Source organism: Camelus ferus, chromosome 14, assembly GCF_009834535.1.
Source record: "Camelus ferus isolate YT-003-E chromosome 14, BCGSAC_Cfer_1.0, whole genome shotgun sequence".
NCBI classification, from domain to species: domain Eukaryota; kingdom Metazoa; phylum Chordata; class Mammalia; order Artiodactyla; family Camelidae; genus Camelus; species Camelus ferus.
Window position 1 is genome coordinate 18,749,949 of NC_045709.1, and position 16,642 is coordinate 18,766,590.

At 44.1% G+C, this 16,642-nt stretch overlaps 1 long non-coding RNA gene across 7 annotated transcripts in view; it reads left to right on the plus strand.

Annotated features, from left to right (window-relative positions):
• LOC106730733 overlaps window positions 1-16,642 on the plus strand; it is a 98,203-nt gene that overhangs the window by 67,325 nt on the left and 14,236 nt on the right. The gene's annotated exons all lie outside the window — the stretch shown is intronic.

Genomic DNA, 16,642 nt, shown 5'->3' on the forward strand with positions numbered 1-16,642 from the left:
TGGGCTGTATCTCCTCCTTTCAATTAATTACCTCTCATTCACTTGTTTTCCCAGTGTACAAAATATTGTTGATATTTTTGGTCTGCAGTTGTCCCCATTCCTGTTCTCGTGTCCTTACGGGTCTAGACAAGGTGTGTTGGTGAATGTTTGACAAGTGGCGCTTGGGGGCAGGGGGAGCCCTGATTTGTAGCGGCGCAGTTTGTGTGGTGTAAATTCTCCTACTGTGGCTGTTTCAAGCTACCAAAAGGACATCACTGAACCTGCAGATGGGAAGAAACGCAGAGTACCACAGCAATATGTAGTGTTTCCACCACAGAGATACAATAGACAGAAACACTAGCTATCAGTAACCCCAAGAGAATATATAATTGTAAAACTACTATTAAGTGGTAAGTTTTGAGAATGTATTAGCTTTGATTTCAATGTAATTTTTTAAATTGTAAACTTATATAGTTTAGTTTTAAAAACAACCATATTTAACAACTGGCTCGGAAAAATTCCTAAAAATTTAAGTCAGTTCTCGCAAGCCAGTATCAGCCGGCTCTGGCCTACCACTGGGTTAATGACTTTTTAATGGGTTGATTGTTACTTCAGTATATTATTGAAAAACTGTTTTTCTAAAACACTAATTTGAAAAGGTACATGCACCCCAGTGTTCATAGCAGCACTATTTACAATAGCCAAGACACGGAAGCCACCAAATGTCCATCAGCAAATGATTATATTAAGATTTGGTATATATACACAATGGAATATTACTCAGCCATAAAAATAATGAAGTAATACCATTTGCAACAACATGAATGGAACTAGAGAATATTATGCTTAGGGAAATAAGTCAGAGAAAGATAAATACTATATATCACTTGAGGAATCTAAAAAATAATACAAATGAATGTATATGCAAAGCAGAAACAAACTCACAGATAGATACAGAAAACAAACTAGTGGTTACCAAAGGAGAGGGAAGGGGGAGGGACAGATTAGGCGTATGGCATTAATAGATACAAACTACTATATAGAAAATAGATAAGCAACAAGGATATACTGTATAGCACAGGGAGTTAACACCCATTATCTTGTAATGACCTATAGTGGAATATAATCTGCAAAAATACCATGCTGTGCACCTGAAACTAACAATATTGTAAATCAGCTAGACTTCAATTAAAATAACTGGTTTTCAGTTTGCAGCTCTACAGCATATGGTTATCTTTCCTCAATATTGAGAGTTTCCCCCCAGTTTTACTGAGATATAATTGATTTATAACTCATATATTGTTAACACAATGGTAGTTTCATCCAAAATTCACATTGTCTAACTGTAACTCTCAATCTGTGGTGAAGAAAGGATGACACCTCAGTGGAATGAACGATGCTTGACTTGAGGAGTAAATAGAAGGGTTAAGGTAAAATGAGGCACGGGTAGGTAGTCAGCCCAGTTGATCTCGAGAAGAGGGATGTCAGCACGACTGGGCATGAGGTCACACTAAGGCAAGGCTGCAAATGGGCCAAACTTTCTGTTTTGATTTACTCTCCATTTTTAAGAAGACTGTTTAGTGTATCTGTGTTTCTTAGCAGTTCTCTGAAGTCGTGCCAACCAACCTCTACTCCAAACGCACGTGAGTGGGAAGGGTCCGTGTTACAGCGTTGAGTGACTGCCCAGAGCCTTTCATTAGCTAAGCTCAAAGCGTTTTACCAAAAGTGCCTCATTAAGTCTCACCACACCCCAGTGTGGGAGTAGACAGGGAAGATCATTATCCCCATTTCACAGAAGGAGGAAACAGAGGCCTTAGAGCGAATCAACCATAGCCAAGACTAGCTTGTCAGCCTGCAGATCCAGTCTGCCGTCATTTCATGATAATATGTGCTTAGGCACTGATTTGTATTTTCTGCCTCTATCTAGTCAAGTAAAGGTGCAAGTTTTATTGCCTGACACATCGAATAGTTCTTTTTAGCCCTAACTTGCATGATTCTAGCCTTGACTTTTGTTGACCCTCTCACACCTTCCTACATTTTATAGTATCTTATGTACATTATGCAACATGACTCCAGTCTGGCTATAGGAATAGGGGAGAATTGACAAGAGCAGAAGGTTGTACCATTTGGGTAACAAGGAGAGAACCAGATACTGTGGTTTGGTCTCCATACTGAGCAGATCACAAAGCATTAATAATAAATAGACCAAAACAGACAATAGACTTTTTGACCATTTATTATGTGCCTCACATGGAATTTAGTACTTTATATGCATTATCTCATTTAAATTATTTTAATCTTCACAACAACCATTTGTGGTTGGTGTTAATGTTATCCCTATTTCACAGATGAGGAAATTGAAACTTACAGAGTCTAAGGAAACACAGCTGGCCTCTTGGCTCTGGTGACTGGGGCAGAGATGGACTTGTCACCCAACAAAGTCCCAAACTAGGATATTCTGAGCTGGGCCTAGTGGAAGAACCCTTCTTTCTCTGGTCACAGAGTCATTTGACTGTGAACCCAGTGAGGTGGGCTCCTTTGTCCACTGCTGGTGAAGAAAGCTCTCTGTAGGAGGAGAGAATGAAATTCACACACAGAAAAGCAGAGACAAGGATGAGGAGAAAGAATTCCGATGGAATTCAGATCCTTGCCTCTGAGTCCCTGCCTCCCTAATCTAAGCTAGTGTGAGTTCAGCTTTTGTCACTTGGCCATTGGCAGAGCCCTGACCAATACAGTGTTTAAACACGGCTAGCTAGATGTTACCGTATTTACCAGGATAGGAGAGCCCACTATTGGGCCCCTTGGACCTATCCTAATCTATGTCAAATCTGTAAGCAGGTAAACTTTCCCCACAATACAACCCTTCTTCTACTTCTGAATACATCCTGTGTCTCATCCACAAGATTCTTCTCTATCTCTTGTTACTTGGCTCAAGCCTCCTAATGCTATCCTGATAACGAAGTCATCTTAGAGTCAATATGCATTACTTTGTCTTCTGACCCCAAGAGGCAGGAGAAAAGTCATGGTACTAACAATACAAACAATATGATGGCATGATTGGCCTCAGCTGTGAGGCCTGCATGATTTCACAGGCCAGAATATATATATTTTTAATAGGGTGGGGGTTGGAAGGACATCACAGAGTTGTCAACTTTTTATTTTGCCAAACATGGGTAGTTGGCTTAACTTTAACCTTCTCTAACTCTTCATTCATTCATTCATTCATTATTTATTAACAAGTCTCATAAATACTCTGCTGTAAGCCCCAAGGATACAAAGCAATCTTACAGTCAAGTCACTAGAAAACAATAAAAGCCACACTAATTCTTTCTAAAATTCCACTTTTCACTTCACTTTATACCTCTGATTGCCTTCCAGAATTCAGGGGACAGTATAAGGAGATTGTCAGTCATTCTTATTGGCAATAATTTAAAAAGTGAGTTGGAAGCTAGGAGGTGAAGGAGGTGAAGAGGAAGACCTGGCAGTAGAGGCTGATGTGGTGCAGACTCAGGGCAGGTGCGGGGAGCCGTGCGGGCCAAGGGCACAGCCTTCCCAGGAGCGCAGGGAATCGAGAGGCCTCCTGCTCTGACTTTGGGATGAAGTAGGTGAGGGTGATAACCCGACGCTAGGCCTTGAGGGACTGTAATCATTCTCACCCCCAGGTACCTGACTAGTAAACTACATTTGGCTAAAGTTGTGCCTTTAGGATTATATCCTGAGCAAGACTCAGAGCAGATCAATGAAAGAGGCACTCGTGTTCCACAAAGGGCTGGACAGAAAAAGCCTTCTTGGTGTACATAGTATCTGCATCTAACTAACCGAAATCAATTATAAGAATCTTCTGAAAATTGTTGGCAAGGAAACCTGAAAAAGTTTCTAGTAAGCAAAGCATCATAAAATGGAAATTGTGCAGTACCCACTACTTCTAATTTAATGTGTCCTTGATAAGCTCTTTATATACTGTATTGTCTGCCGTTTTATTTCAATCAAAGTAAAAATGACTTATTAGAGCTTTTGTAGATTCACTTTTAACCGTGGTCCCCCAACTCCACTTCTTTTGGGTGGCTTTAAGTTCCTGGGTCCCCCGTTCTTTTGCTGAGGGGGTTTCAGCGATGCAGCACTTTGGTTGGGGACTGTGGGAGGCAGCCTGCAGGAGGACCCTTCATGCTCCCTGCCTCCTGGGGTTCACACTCCTGCACAGCCCCTCCCACACTGTATGGGAGTTGGTCTTTGTGACCAATTGGATACAATTGGTGTTTATTTCCACAATTAGATGTTAAAAGACACTACAGCTTCCACATTGAGTGCTTTCTCCCTCTCTCTTTCTTGAATCACTTGTGCAGGAAGCCAGCTGTCATGTTACAGGGACACAGTGTATGGAGAGGTACATGAGGCAGGGAACTGAAGCCACTAGCTAACAGCTAGTGAGGAACTGAAGTCACTGACAACTGTTGAGTGCCCTGGGGAGTGGGTCCTCCAGCCGAAGTTGACCCTTCATATGACTGCAGTCCTGGCTTGACTATAATCTCATGAGAGGCCTGAGTCCGAACCCCTCAGTGAGATCACTCCCAGATTCCTGGTCCTCAGAAACTATGAGAGAACATAAATGTCTGTTGTTTTAAGCTACTGAGTCTGGGGGTAATTTGTTACGCAGTGATAGATAATTAATACAGAGAGGGGAGACAGTATTTATCCCCTGCTACCCTTACTCTCAGGGAGTCCCTCCTTACATCTGCACAGACAGATGTCCAGGTCCCCGATTATAGGGGTGGAGGCATCCTCACTTCCTTGGCTGTCACTGTTAGACCTGTGTTATGGCTGGTTGGTTGGAGGTATGGACCAGGAAGCACACGTAGACTCTACAGGGTGAGGCTGAGGGTTCTTTCTGTCCCTGTCCCACCTGCATAGAGTATGGGAAGCATTCTATGCACATGTAGGCTTTAGAAATGGGTATAAATTTTAACAAATAAAGTTTAATTGTGTATGTCTTATTGCAAAAGCAATGATATCTGTGGTATAAAAAAAAAGCAAGACCATTAAATACTGATAATTCCACTGTGCAGATATAAATGCTATTAATAGCTGGAGCACTTCTATGATTATTTCTGTCTCTCTATGTATTTCACACAAATAGGTAGTATAATAAGTGCTATTTTGTGACTTGTTTTTTCATTAAACATATTATGAACCTGTGTGTATGTCATTAACATATAATGTCGTCTACAATTATAATTTTAAATGGCTGTATAGCACTCCATTATACAGATGTTACAATTTTTCAAGCTAACTCTTTTTGTTGGATATAAATTTGTTTATTCTTGCTCTTATAAGAAATACTATAATGCGTACGTTTGTAAGTAAATATTTGTACCTCTCCTTGACTTTCCCCCTTTAGGATTAAATTATTAAAGTAGAATGATTGGCTTAAAGCCATTTTTTTAAAATTTCTAAATTTTTTAAAAATACACTTTTTTAGCTTTTTCTGCGTATTGCCAAATTGTTTTGCAGAGAGGTCTACTGCTTTATACTCAGTGAAACTTACTAGTGTGTCTAATTCTTCAGACCCTTGCCAGCACTGAGTAATTATTTTTCATCTTTCTGGCCTGGTATGTGCATGGGCAACACAAGGGTTCAGAAATTGGCAGCAGCTCTGAGTGAGCGAGCGCCACGCTAGCCCAGCGCCCAGGCTGCTGTGAGGGAAACGAAGCCTGAGTGGAGCCTGTCCCTCCGCATCCTGCTTGGAAGCTGAGGAAGGAAGGTGGGGGCTCGTGTGTATGTGTGCAGGGTGTAAGAGAGATGGGCCCACGTAAAAGATTCAAACCCTTTGGTCTGGTAATTATACTTTTGGGAGTTTAGCCTAAAGAAAAATCCCACTGAAAGGAAAAAGGGCATACAGTCGAAAGAAGTTTATTGTAACATTACTCATAGTAGGGAAACCTTATCAACGACTCAGCGGAGAACTGGTTTAAGAAACTGGGGAATATCAACTTGATGGAATATTATGCAGCTGTTAAATTAGCAATTACAATGATTATGCAGAAACATGGGAATAGAGTCAGGATATAATGTTAAGAGCAAAAGAAGGATGTACAGTTTTAGCATTTAGAGCAATATCCTCGGTAAGTCCTCGTGGGAAGCACACAAACTGAAAACAGTTGTCAGAGGGAGGGACACCCCAGGTTTGGAATTTTTCTCTAAGTCATTGTTGGGCGGTCACGATGAAAAGTAACCACTTGGAAAGAGATGGCAGGAGGTTCGTGTAGAGAGAAGAGTAATGTGCTGGAGGGACAGTCCCGGGAAACGCTGGGTCAGCCCGAGCCCCTGCCGAGGGTGGGGAGAGCGCGGGGCTCGCAGGCCAACAGCTCGGCTGGAAGCCAGGCTCCACTTCATACCAGAAGTATGAGCCCAGACAAGTTATTTAACTTCCTGCAGTTTAGTTTACGGAGCTGTAAAAGCGGATGAATAATGCCTACTTGTGCAGTTGGTGGGGGAGGGGAAGGGGCCTCTGGGCCTGGAGGCGGGTCTGCGGTAGGTGCTGGGGGAGCGGTGATGATGATAAAAAGTGATGCTGCTCTTTTCCTGTATTCGTCTTTTCATAATTATTGATACGACAATAGAGAGAAGGAAGTGCAGCCAAGAGAAAATATTTGCACATCTATTTCTGGCAAATGTAAACCACACGATTCTGTCCAAGACAGAAGGGAGTGAGGGGGTGAAGACTTTCTCAGCTGGATGGTTACAGGGCCAACTGAGCTGTGTCTTTCCTGCCTCCCTGTTAAGTGATTTATCTGGACACTTTGATGGATGATGACACAGCATTAAAGAGTCTCACAAACCCGCCAGCCTTCTGCCGTGTACCTACCGCAGGAGTAAAATCGGTCCTGAAAAGGTGATGGCGAGAAAAAAGATCTCAGAACATCTTACATAATACCTATCCCTGTGTTGTTTAAGGAAATCAGTTAGACAGTCTAATCTAGGGGGACAGAAACTCTGGGCTGGCTTTTGTTGGAGCAGTGGTTTGAAATCAGCCCAGGAAGAACGGGCAGCCCTGCATTTTGCTCTCTGTGATGTCAGCACAGTTTGCCAATCACATTTGGATCTGCAGAGTCTCTGGCACCAGGGAAAACTCAGGAGGTGGAGAGAAAATGTCCTGACTTACAGACACTCAGTAGAGAGACTCAGTGGCCGCCTGATGCAGGGAAACCTGTGACCTGAAATTGTCTGTCTTTCTGGGGGACGGCAGGCTAGGAAGACGGGGACAGTGTCTCAACTCTACCCACCCCTTTTGTAGGGGGAAAAAAATCAGCACCAGGTTTGTACCAAGTCCTTTCCGACAAATTCCTTGTCATCTTGAGAACCTTTTTTCTTTTTCCTCTTCAAAAATCTTCCAGCAGTAACAGCAGCTCAAATAACCAGCGTTATTTCGGCTTTAAAATGCAGGCTCTGTGGACCTCTTATGCAGACAGATGCAATTTCAAAGGAAACCTCTTTTGCTGGGTATTCAGTGTTACACAGGGATTTAGGGAGTTAATCTTCACCATTTCTGTTGTTGGAGAGGAAAGAAAAGCTACTCTTTCTAACCACCCTTCCCTGTGGGCATCTGTCTCCTTTGGTACCCTGGAATTATGGAGAAGAGGAAACTCAGAGTGGTTACCCACTCCCCGCTCAAGCCCCTGGGCTGGGCTCTCCTTAAAACCTGCAAAACAGATGGTTGTTGATCAGAGTTTTAAGGATCCCAGAGTAGACATTCTGTTAACTGGTGTCAGTGCTTAACCTGCTTTCAACTGAATCATTTTTTAAAAATTACACCACCAATAGTGGGAATTCTAAAATTGCAAAAATCCATGCAGAAGCTCCCCACCTGCATAAATCACTGGCAACCATGTTGCTACAGTTTACATTTACTGCAGAGAGAGCTGGAGTTTAGGAAACACAGTTTTTAAAAATACAGTGTTGTTTTTTTCCCTCTGAGAGCATTACAAGAACAAACCAGTCCTTTTCCTCCGGGGGCCAGGGCTGCTTCATCAAGGGTCCTGCCTTCAGAACCCCAGCTAAGAAGACCCTGACCTTTTGCCTTGTGTGTCCTCAGCCTCCAGAGGACAAACTCCCCACTCCACTCCTCTCCAGGATGGGGATGGGCAGGAAGCCCTGTGGCTCAGTAAGTGTCTACTGGGACCAGTCTCCCCAGTGTCTGCAAGACTCTTTTGGGTTAAAGGTTGGCAAACTATGGACCAGGAGCCAAATTTGGCCCATTGCCTGTTTTTATATAGCCAGTGAGCTAAGAATTTTTTAACCTTTGAAGTGGCTGAAAAAAAAATTAAAAGAAGAATACTATTTCATGATATGCATGTGAAATTCAAATTTTAGTGTTCATAAATAGCTTTATTAGAACTCAGCCTTGCTTATTCATGTATGTCTCATTTGTTACTCCTGTGGCTGCTTTTATGTTAAAATGGTCCTCTTGAGTAGTTGTGATGGAGCTGACCCTGTATGGCCAGCAAGTCCTACAGTATTTATCATCTGGCCTTTCACAGAGAAAGTTTATTGACTTCTGTCTCAGAACCTCCCATCACCTCGGAATCAGTCTCCTCACTTTCCCCACGGGGAGCAGGCAGTAACCTGATCCCATCAACGCTGTAGTTCTTGCTCCTAGGGCAATACACCCTGAACACGTCATTCCTTCCCTAGTCTTGCTGTTGGGTTGACCATTGGGAGGGCTGGTGCAGCCATCTTTGGGGGCTGGGAGGGGGAGTACAGAGCAGGAAAGAGGGAGGTGTCTGCTCAGTGGTTTGCAGTAATCTTTAGACTGTGAGATTATTAGGATTTGCTGTATTCAGCTGTGGGGTCTAATTCTCATTCTAAAGAGTTAGAACCAACAGGTTGTGGGATGCAGGAACCAAGAACAACTCCTCTGTTTGGTTGTTTGGTGCCGTGTATGGAGTTGGGGAAGACTGGGGAGGGAAAAGTGTGGGCAGGGAGAAAGAACACTCAACAGTCCACTTTGCATGGACCAAGTGTGTGATTCATTGAGAGGATGAGTAGACAACTGGTCAGCCAAGTCTGGAATGGAAGTCTGACTTCTTGACAGATGCAGATGGATGGTTTGGAAAGCCTGGGTAGTAGATGACATTGCCGAGGGAGTGTGTGCGGATAGAAAGAGAAGAAGGGTAAGGACTGATAACAAGCCCTTCAACATTTGGTAGTCAGGGGAGGAAGAAGAACCCACAAGGGCGGGATTCTGAATGCCTTGTTCACTGCTACATCCTCACCAGTGGACGCCATGCCTGGCATTCACTATTTGCTCAGTAAATTATCTATTGACTATGTAAGTGAACTAGAATTTCAGTTACTAGAATCTTCCACACACTCGCTCTTTCTCTCCTTCCCTTTCTTCTGCCTTCTTTCTTCCCTGTTACGTGTTAAATGAGTCAGGAGCACCAAGACACCCCAGCCATCCTTGGGCTTCCTTTCTTCCCTGGCTACAGCGCTGGGTGAAGCTAGCTGATGGTCCAGTGAATTAGTCAATGTATATCCTCCTTTTTGTCTATATAGGTGGTTTTTTAAAAATGTTACACTTGTTCCTGTTGAAGCCCACCCTCTTTATGAGCCATTTTTTTTGTTCAGTTAATGCTATTTTGACTTCTGTTCCTACCTTCTTACTAATGCTTCACAACTTGGAGTCATCTGTGATCTTAATTAGGAAGTTCTCAGTTACATCACCGGGGTAAAGATAGAGACTTTCTGCATGGGCTCCAGCTCTGACATGAGTGAGATCACGCAGGATGCTTCCAGGCTGAGTCATCAATAAACTGAGTCATCAATAAGCCCCCTTTCGGGTGATATTACGCAGCTCTGTGTCTGCACCTAAGAAAGGAAAGAATCTCTCTTTTTTCTCTCTGTCTTGTTGATGAAAAGTCATTGGCGATGGAATCTAAGGTCATACATCAGCACAGAGAGATTACATCTCTTACTTACCCCTTATCTACATGGCCTATCAACCACCCAAGAAAATTAAACTGGTCTGCCAAGATTTGATCTTCACATGCCATCGAGGTGAATACAAATTGATTGCTTGTTCTTGCCGGACTCACTCTTGACACTGATGAGAAGTGGCCGTGTGTCATGGCCTGCGTGGGTGTTGCATGAGGTGGGACAAGGGGAATCAGAGAGACCTAGAGAGGCTCAGGGTCATTCTTTGCACCAGGCATTATGCCAGGCACTTTACGAGGATTTGCTCCTTTAATGTTTACAACAGCCCAGAGAGGTTGGTATGGCGGTTCCTGTTGTTCAGTTAGGGAAATTGAAGCTTGGAAGGTACAGGATCTTGTGCAAGGCCACATAGCTGGCTGGCAGCAGAGAACTTGAACTTCAGGTCTTTCGCATGGACTCCCGGCAGTTATAGATGCATGGTAACCTGAACGGTATCACGTTGTGCGAAAGACTTATCTTTAAACTTCTAAGGCTTCAAACATCGCCTGGGTACAAATGACTTCAAAGTTTATCATCTGCCTTCTAAGACTCAGTCCCCATCTCCAACAGCCTGCTGGACATTTCCACTCAGATATCATTCTAACAACTACAGCTCAACATATAAACTCAAACAGTTATCTTCTCTCCAAAAACCAGGACCTCCCCACTCCTCTTGTCACCACCCTGTACTTTTCCATGGTACAGTAGTCTTTCAACCTTTTCAAAATTTGAGTTATCTTTAAGCCCCTCCCTGCAGATTCTTTCTCTGAAGTAATTTCTTGTCTCCATCTCCCATTTTCTATTTCCACCATCCTTTCTGCCTTGATTGCCTAGGGCTTAGATTCCTGCAACAGCTAAATACACCTTTCACCAGCTATCACAGGTAAAACTCTGCCTAATCAAGTCAGTTCCTTCCTTAAAAGTATGGCCCCCAATTTTGTCTGCATGTTGGAATTACCTGGGGAATTTTAAAAGTACTCAGAATTACATATGTTTTGGGTCTTCCGAATCACAGCATTGGGATATCAGTGATACAGGGACCACATTGAGATTCTGTGTATCTCTGAGACCAAGGATGCTCTCCTAAGGTTCTGGGGACCAGACACAGTCCTCAGGCATTAAGGAGATGTGACTATAACCCACTCTTGTCTCTTTGGGCCAGATGAGGGCAAGCAGGCTTGACTGCCAATAAAGAGCCAAGTAGATGAAATTTAGCATCGTTGCACCCCCTCACTTTCCGATATTCCCCCCAAAAGGCATCTGCTATGTTTTCTAGTGACTGACTCAGGTGAACGGTGCCTCTGTGAGGGCTTTGACCCTCCCACTAAACGGCCGTGCTTTAGACTTGCAAGTTTCACAGTTTACATATTTTCTGACCAACTTTCTTAGAATTTTCCTACAAGGGACAGTTGGTTGGCAAATCTGAACAATTAATCCAGAATATAATGGCTTAATGCAGTATTTTGAAAGTTGTGTTCCATATAACATGAGTACTGTAAGGTGTTCCAAAAAAAAAAAAAAAAAAAAGAAGAATTCCATGGCGAAATGATTTGAGCAAATCTCTTGAGATGCACTTTAGCATGTTAAATGCTCTGAGAAGGTCTGCATTAAAAACTTTCATTTAATTTAGTTTATTTGTTAGTAATAAGTTCTCCAAACTCATTTGATCATGGAACCCTTTTATTTTCAAGTGCCATATTCCAAAACTAAGACACCTGTGCCTGTAAGATACATTATGATTTCAGAACTGTTAAGGAGAAAAATGGTCAATGATGATTATAAGGTACATCTATTATAACAAGCGTCCTGATTTCAGAGACATTAAAATGTGAAAGATTGTGCATCTTAGTCTTAAGCAAATCCAGTAATACATAGTAACGTCCCTTGAGACTAGGCTTTTGTGGAACACCTTGTAGGGAATTACTGAGTGAGATCACTCTATTTTCATAGGGATGTTCTGAATATGCTCCAGAGGTGGAACTTGGGCAATGTGGTAGAAAAGCCAGGCAGAGGAGGCATTTGAGGGGAGAAGGTTTTTCCAGCAGCTGCCATTGGCCTATTTTCAGAAAGATTGGCCTGGGAAAAAAGGACGATGTCCTCGTTGCCAGAAGCCTAGGCTCTGGCTGGCAGAAGAACATGATGGCCAAGTACTGGAGAGGGGAGTGGCAGAGACCCCAGGGGAAGGGAAAGTGCCCTAACCACCTGGCTTTCAAATGCTGGGAGAGAGCCTCTGGCTTGCCCAGTGCCAGGTATCCTGGAATTGCAAAAAGTTAATGCATTTGGCGGGGCAGGGGGAGCAGGGTGTGCGTGTAAGTGTTGAATACCAGCTGTGCCCTATTCTGGCTGTGTGGATGGGCTGAGTTTCTTAATGGATCTGAATGCCAGTATCTTAATACATAAGTAGAATTAGCATAATAATAACAACCGTCAGAGTAATTTCATTTGGGCTGTATTGTAGAGAAGGCTGACTACGGTGGTCTAACCAAGTAACGCTTTCTCTTGTCACACTTCTCAGGCATCCCTGAGGCAGGCATTTGAGGGAGGGTTGGTGACATCGGGAGGGTTGCTTTTTCCTTCCTGCTGCATGGTCCTCAGTGTGAGGCTTTCGTCTTCACATAGGTCTCCTTGTAGTCACAGGAGGGCTGCGCGACCTCCCACTGAACTCTCCATTCCAGGCAGGAAGGTGAAGCAAGGAAAGGAACAAAGGGAAGCCCCCCAGACTGTCCCAGAAATCCCCAGCCGACTTCCAGCGAGAGCCCACTGGTCAGCATCCACCCACATGATCACTCCCGGATGCCAGGGTGTCTGAGTGAGCGCGCGTTAGCAGGCACTTTGCTGCTGTGAATGGAAGTGGGATTCTGCCACAAAGAAAGAAGGCAAACGTGGCTACTGGGTAAGGAGCTAGTAGCGTTTGTCCCGGACGCTGACCTCTCAGCGCTGTGAGAGGTGTGACTGAGATAATGCGTAACAGAGATGACCCTCGTTGCCTGGCCCGAGTAGACATGCAGCAAATGTTCTTCTTCCTGTATCTCCCGCAGCGGATAATGGTCCATCTCTTACCCCTTCCTTACAGTTGGAAAATAAGCTGTAACTTGTGGTCGTACCACAAGGTGGCATGTGACAGGTAATGGAGAGGGAGCCGGAAACCTGGCTGGGAACCTTTTGGCCCCACAAACAGTGGAGAAGGATGGAAGGGACCGGGTACAACAGGAAGCCCGGGGGGACGCGAACTTGTACCTGGGACATCAGTCAATACTCTGTCCCAGTCAGAGAAGCCAGCGTTTGGTTCAAAGTCCTTGCCTGACTGTCCCAGCCAATGGCTCCGTCTCCTCTGTACTCCCAGAGGGAACACTGCATGCACAATGTCTACCACTTTATGACACCTCTTTATTGTCACTTTCATGTGTTCACGACAAACAGACAAACAGGCTATAAACTCCTTTAGGGCGAGCTCTGCTCCTCGTTTATCTTTGTCTGCTACAGGCGCAGCCCCAGTCCTCCCAATGACTCAGGGCCTCCTTGGGAGCCAAGCCAAGGAAACTGTGAAGTGTGAACCCGCCTGGGGTAAAGAGGAGTGGCACCCTGGGTTGTAGGAGCTCACATTTAAATACAAACCAAACAGACTTGGGAAAACAAAAGATCTCAGCAATGATCCAGCAATGCCTACTAACCTGACAGAAACAGTTTGTCTTGTGCCTTCTGATAGAAGTACTTGCCTGGGGAGAATTCCTGTCAAAAAATCAAACTTGCATCTGATCTAGCTTCTAGACGGAACTACAAACTACAGGAAAGAAAGGAGATAGGGGAACATGTTAAATGATACCATAGGAGTGCAGTTAGGAAGATGTGGACTGTGGGCAGCTCTATAGGCCAAAATGAGTCAGTTTCTTCAACAAATAAATTGCAAGGAAAATACAAAAAAAGTTGGAGGGCAAACCAGTAGCCTAAGAGAGATTTATCAATCAGTTGCAATATATACTTTTTTGGGGGGGTTCCTAATTCAAACAAACTATAAAAAAAATTTGAGACAGTGAAAGAAATTTGAACACTGACTTGTTTACAGAATTATTATTTTTTAGGTAATGATATGGCAGTTGTGTTTCTGAAAGAGTCCTTATCTTTTAGAGATGCATACTAAAATATTTTAGGGATAAAATGATGCTAGCAATTTGCTTCAGAATAACACAGTATGTGTGGAGAGGGTGGACAGGGCTGTGGATGACTTGACATCATTGTATGACAGGTACCTAGAGATCATTGTCTTAATCGCTCTAATTTTTATTTGTTTGAAATGTTCATAATAAATGGGGTGGGGGAGACTAAAGAGGAAAAATCATTGGGCCAGCCAAAGCAAACCCATAGCAGACAGAGGTGGATTTACCATGAAGCTGATGAAACTCAAATTTCAGGACCTCTCACTGGACAAGCCTGTCCAAGGGAATTTTGTATTCATGATTTTTCTTAAAGGGGGCTCTCAAATTGTAAGCACTTCAAGTCTCACAAAGCTTGAATCTACCCCTGATGGCAGGCAACCACTTAACTCCCATTTTAGATGTTCAGTAAATGTTCACCGATATAATTTTAAAAAACACTTAATAAAAATTTTCAAATTTACACAGCAGTAGATGCATCATATAAAGAGCCTCATGTACCCTTCCCCCAACTCACTTTCTCAATATTTTCCTATATTTGCTTCATGTTTTCCTCTTTCTTTCCTCCTCCTCTTCCTTCTTTTTCTCCCCTAAGTACTTCTCTGTTTCTCCATTTTCTCTTCTAACCAGGACATTGTGATCATATCTAACAGAATTGAAAATAACCCTTTAATGTTTTCTAAGACTGCAATTTCCCTAATTGCCTCAAAATGATTAGTTCTTAAGCAAAGGTCTCCAATTAAGGTCAGAAAGATGAAATCAGAGCCATTAAAGAATTATCTGCCTTTTTGCATTAAACGTTAAAGTCATGCCTCCCTCACAAGTGGTACTGTGTGAAAATATCGACCCAACTTGCCCTTTTTGTGCTGAGAAAGTTAGAAGACGTGTATTTCTCAATGGCCTCTAAGGGTAAGTAAACAAGACATTCACAGGTTAGCTGAAAGAAGAGCTTATTTAAAATCTAAATAAAACAACCTATGCCTGTGAGCTCTGTTCCTTGTTTCCACAGGTAGTAGCTGGCGTTCTGCCTTCAGCGTGACCTTTACTTTTAGCTTCCTCACTTTGTAATTATCTAATGTCTCAAGCAGGCTTTGCGTTCTGCTGTTTCGGACTAAACTAGGTCTCCCGAAATGCATACATTGAAGTCTTAACCCCCATGTGACTGTATTTGGAATTTGGACCTTTAAGGGGGTAAGGTTAAAAGAGATCATAAGGGTGAGGCCCTAATTCAATAGGATAGATGTCCTTATAAAAGAGGAAGGGACACCAGAGCCCCCTCCCCGCACTCCCCTTCCTGCGCACAGAGGAGAGGCCACGTGAGGACACAGGGAGAGGGCAGCCAGCCATTTGCAAGCCAGGAAGAGAGGTCTCACCAGACCCCAGCCCGCTTGCACCTTGATCTCAGACTTCTAGTCTCCAGAACTGTGAGAAACGTTTCTGTTGTTTAAGCCCCCCAGTAGGCAGTACTTTGTTATGGCAGCCTGAACAAAATAACACCGCGTGGTCTGCACTGTGGTAGAACAGAATGTGTCCTCTATGCAGGACCCTAAGCACACCACATTTAAATAGCTTTCCAGGCATAATGAGGCGGAGGGCCAGCAAACTGCGTGCGGGGACGTGCGCGCGCGCACACACACATCGTCAGATAAAGGGCAGTGAGGAGGAGGGAGGGGGAGCGCATCAGATGTGAAATGAGCAGGTCTTTTAGGGAGCTTACGAAGCACGCTGCCTCTGTAGCATCCAGCGGTAAAATCATCCAGGAGTAAATTGACTTGTAAACTGATCACTCCCTCGTCAGGGCTTCCCGGGGAGCAGTGAACCCCCAGCAGAAGCAGGAGAGGCCCTTGCCCTTGGGCAGCATGAGTGACTTTGGCAGCCGAGGCTGAGTTGGATTCTCTCCTTTGCGATGCAGGATCTAAGAGAGAACTTTGGTATCTCAGATTCCCTCTTAACCATATTTGAAGACAGGCCGTACTTTGAAGGTGCATCCAGGGAACAGAAAATGCTTTAGAGGATAGTTTGGTTTGCACACTGACCTAGTCCATCTCACTCACTGACCGTTTTCTGCTTATTTCCTTCCTTCTGCTCGACACAGAGACTGCTCATGCCAGTCCCTGGGGCAGAATGGTGGGTTACCTGCTGTGGCCCGATTCTCCTACTTTGCCCTTGCTGGATGGAATCTCTCTATTGGACCCTCGTCCCTTCTAGGCCACTGGATCACCACCTCCCATCACCTCCAGTCGGTGGCAAGAGACAGGGTTGGGGGAGCACAGTCACCTGATGTGTTTGCAGGACTTTGCCGGTATCAGCCGAGCAGTTCGTTTATTCGGTCACGTAAGCATCCATCCCTAGCTTGCAACCCACGTTTATGTGAGCGCCTCTGTCTGTCACTGTGTGCATCTCTGGAGACACAAACTCGAGTAAAGCGCAATTCCTGCCTTAGGGGGAGAGAGTCACAGAAACACAACTTTTCAGCCCTGCAGAGCCGCGGCACCAGCACGTGCCCAAGGCCTTGCTTTGATCTCAGTCCTTCCCCTGCAGAC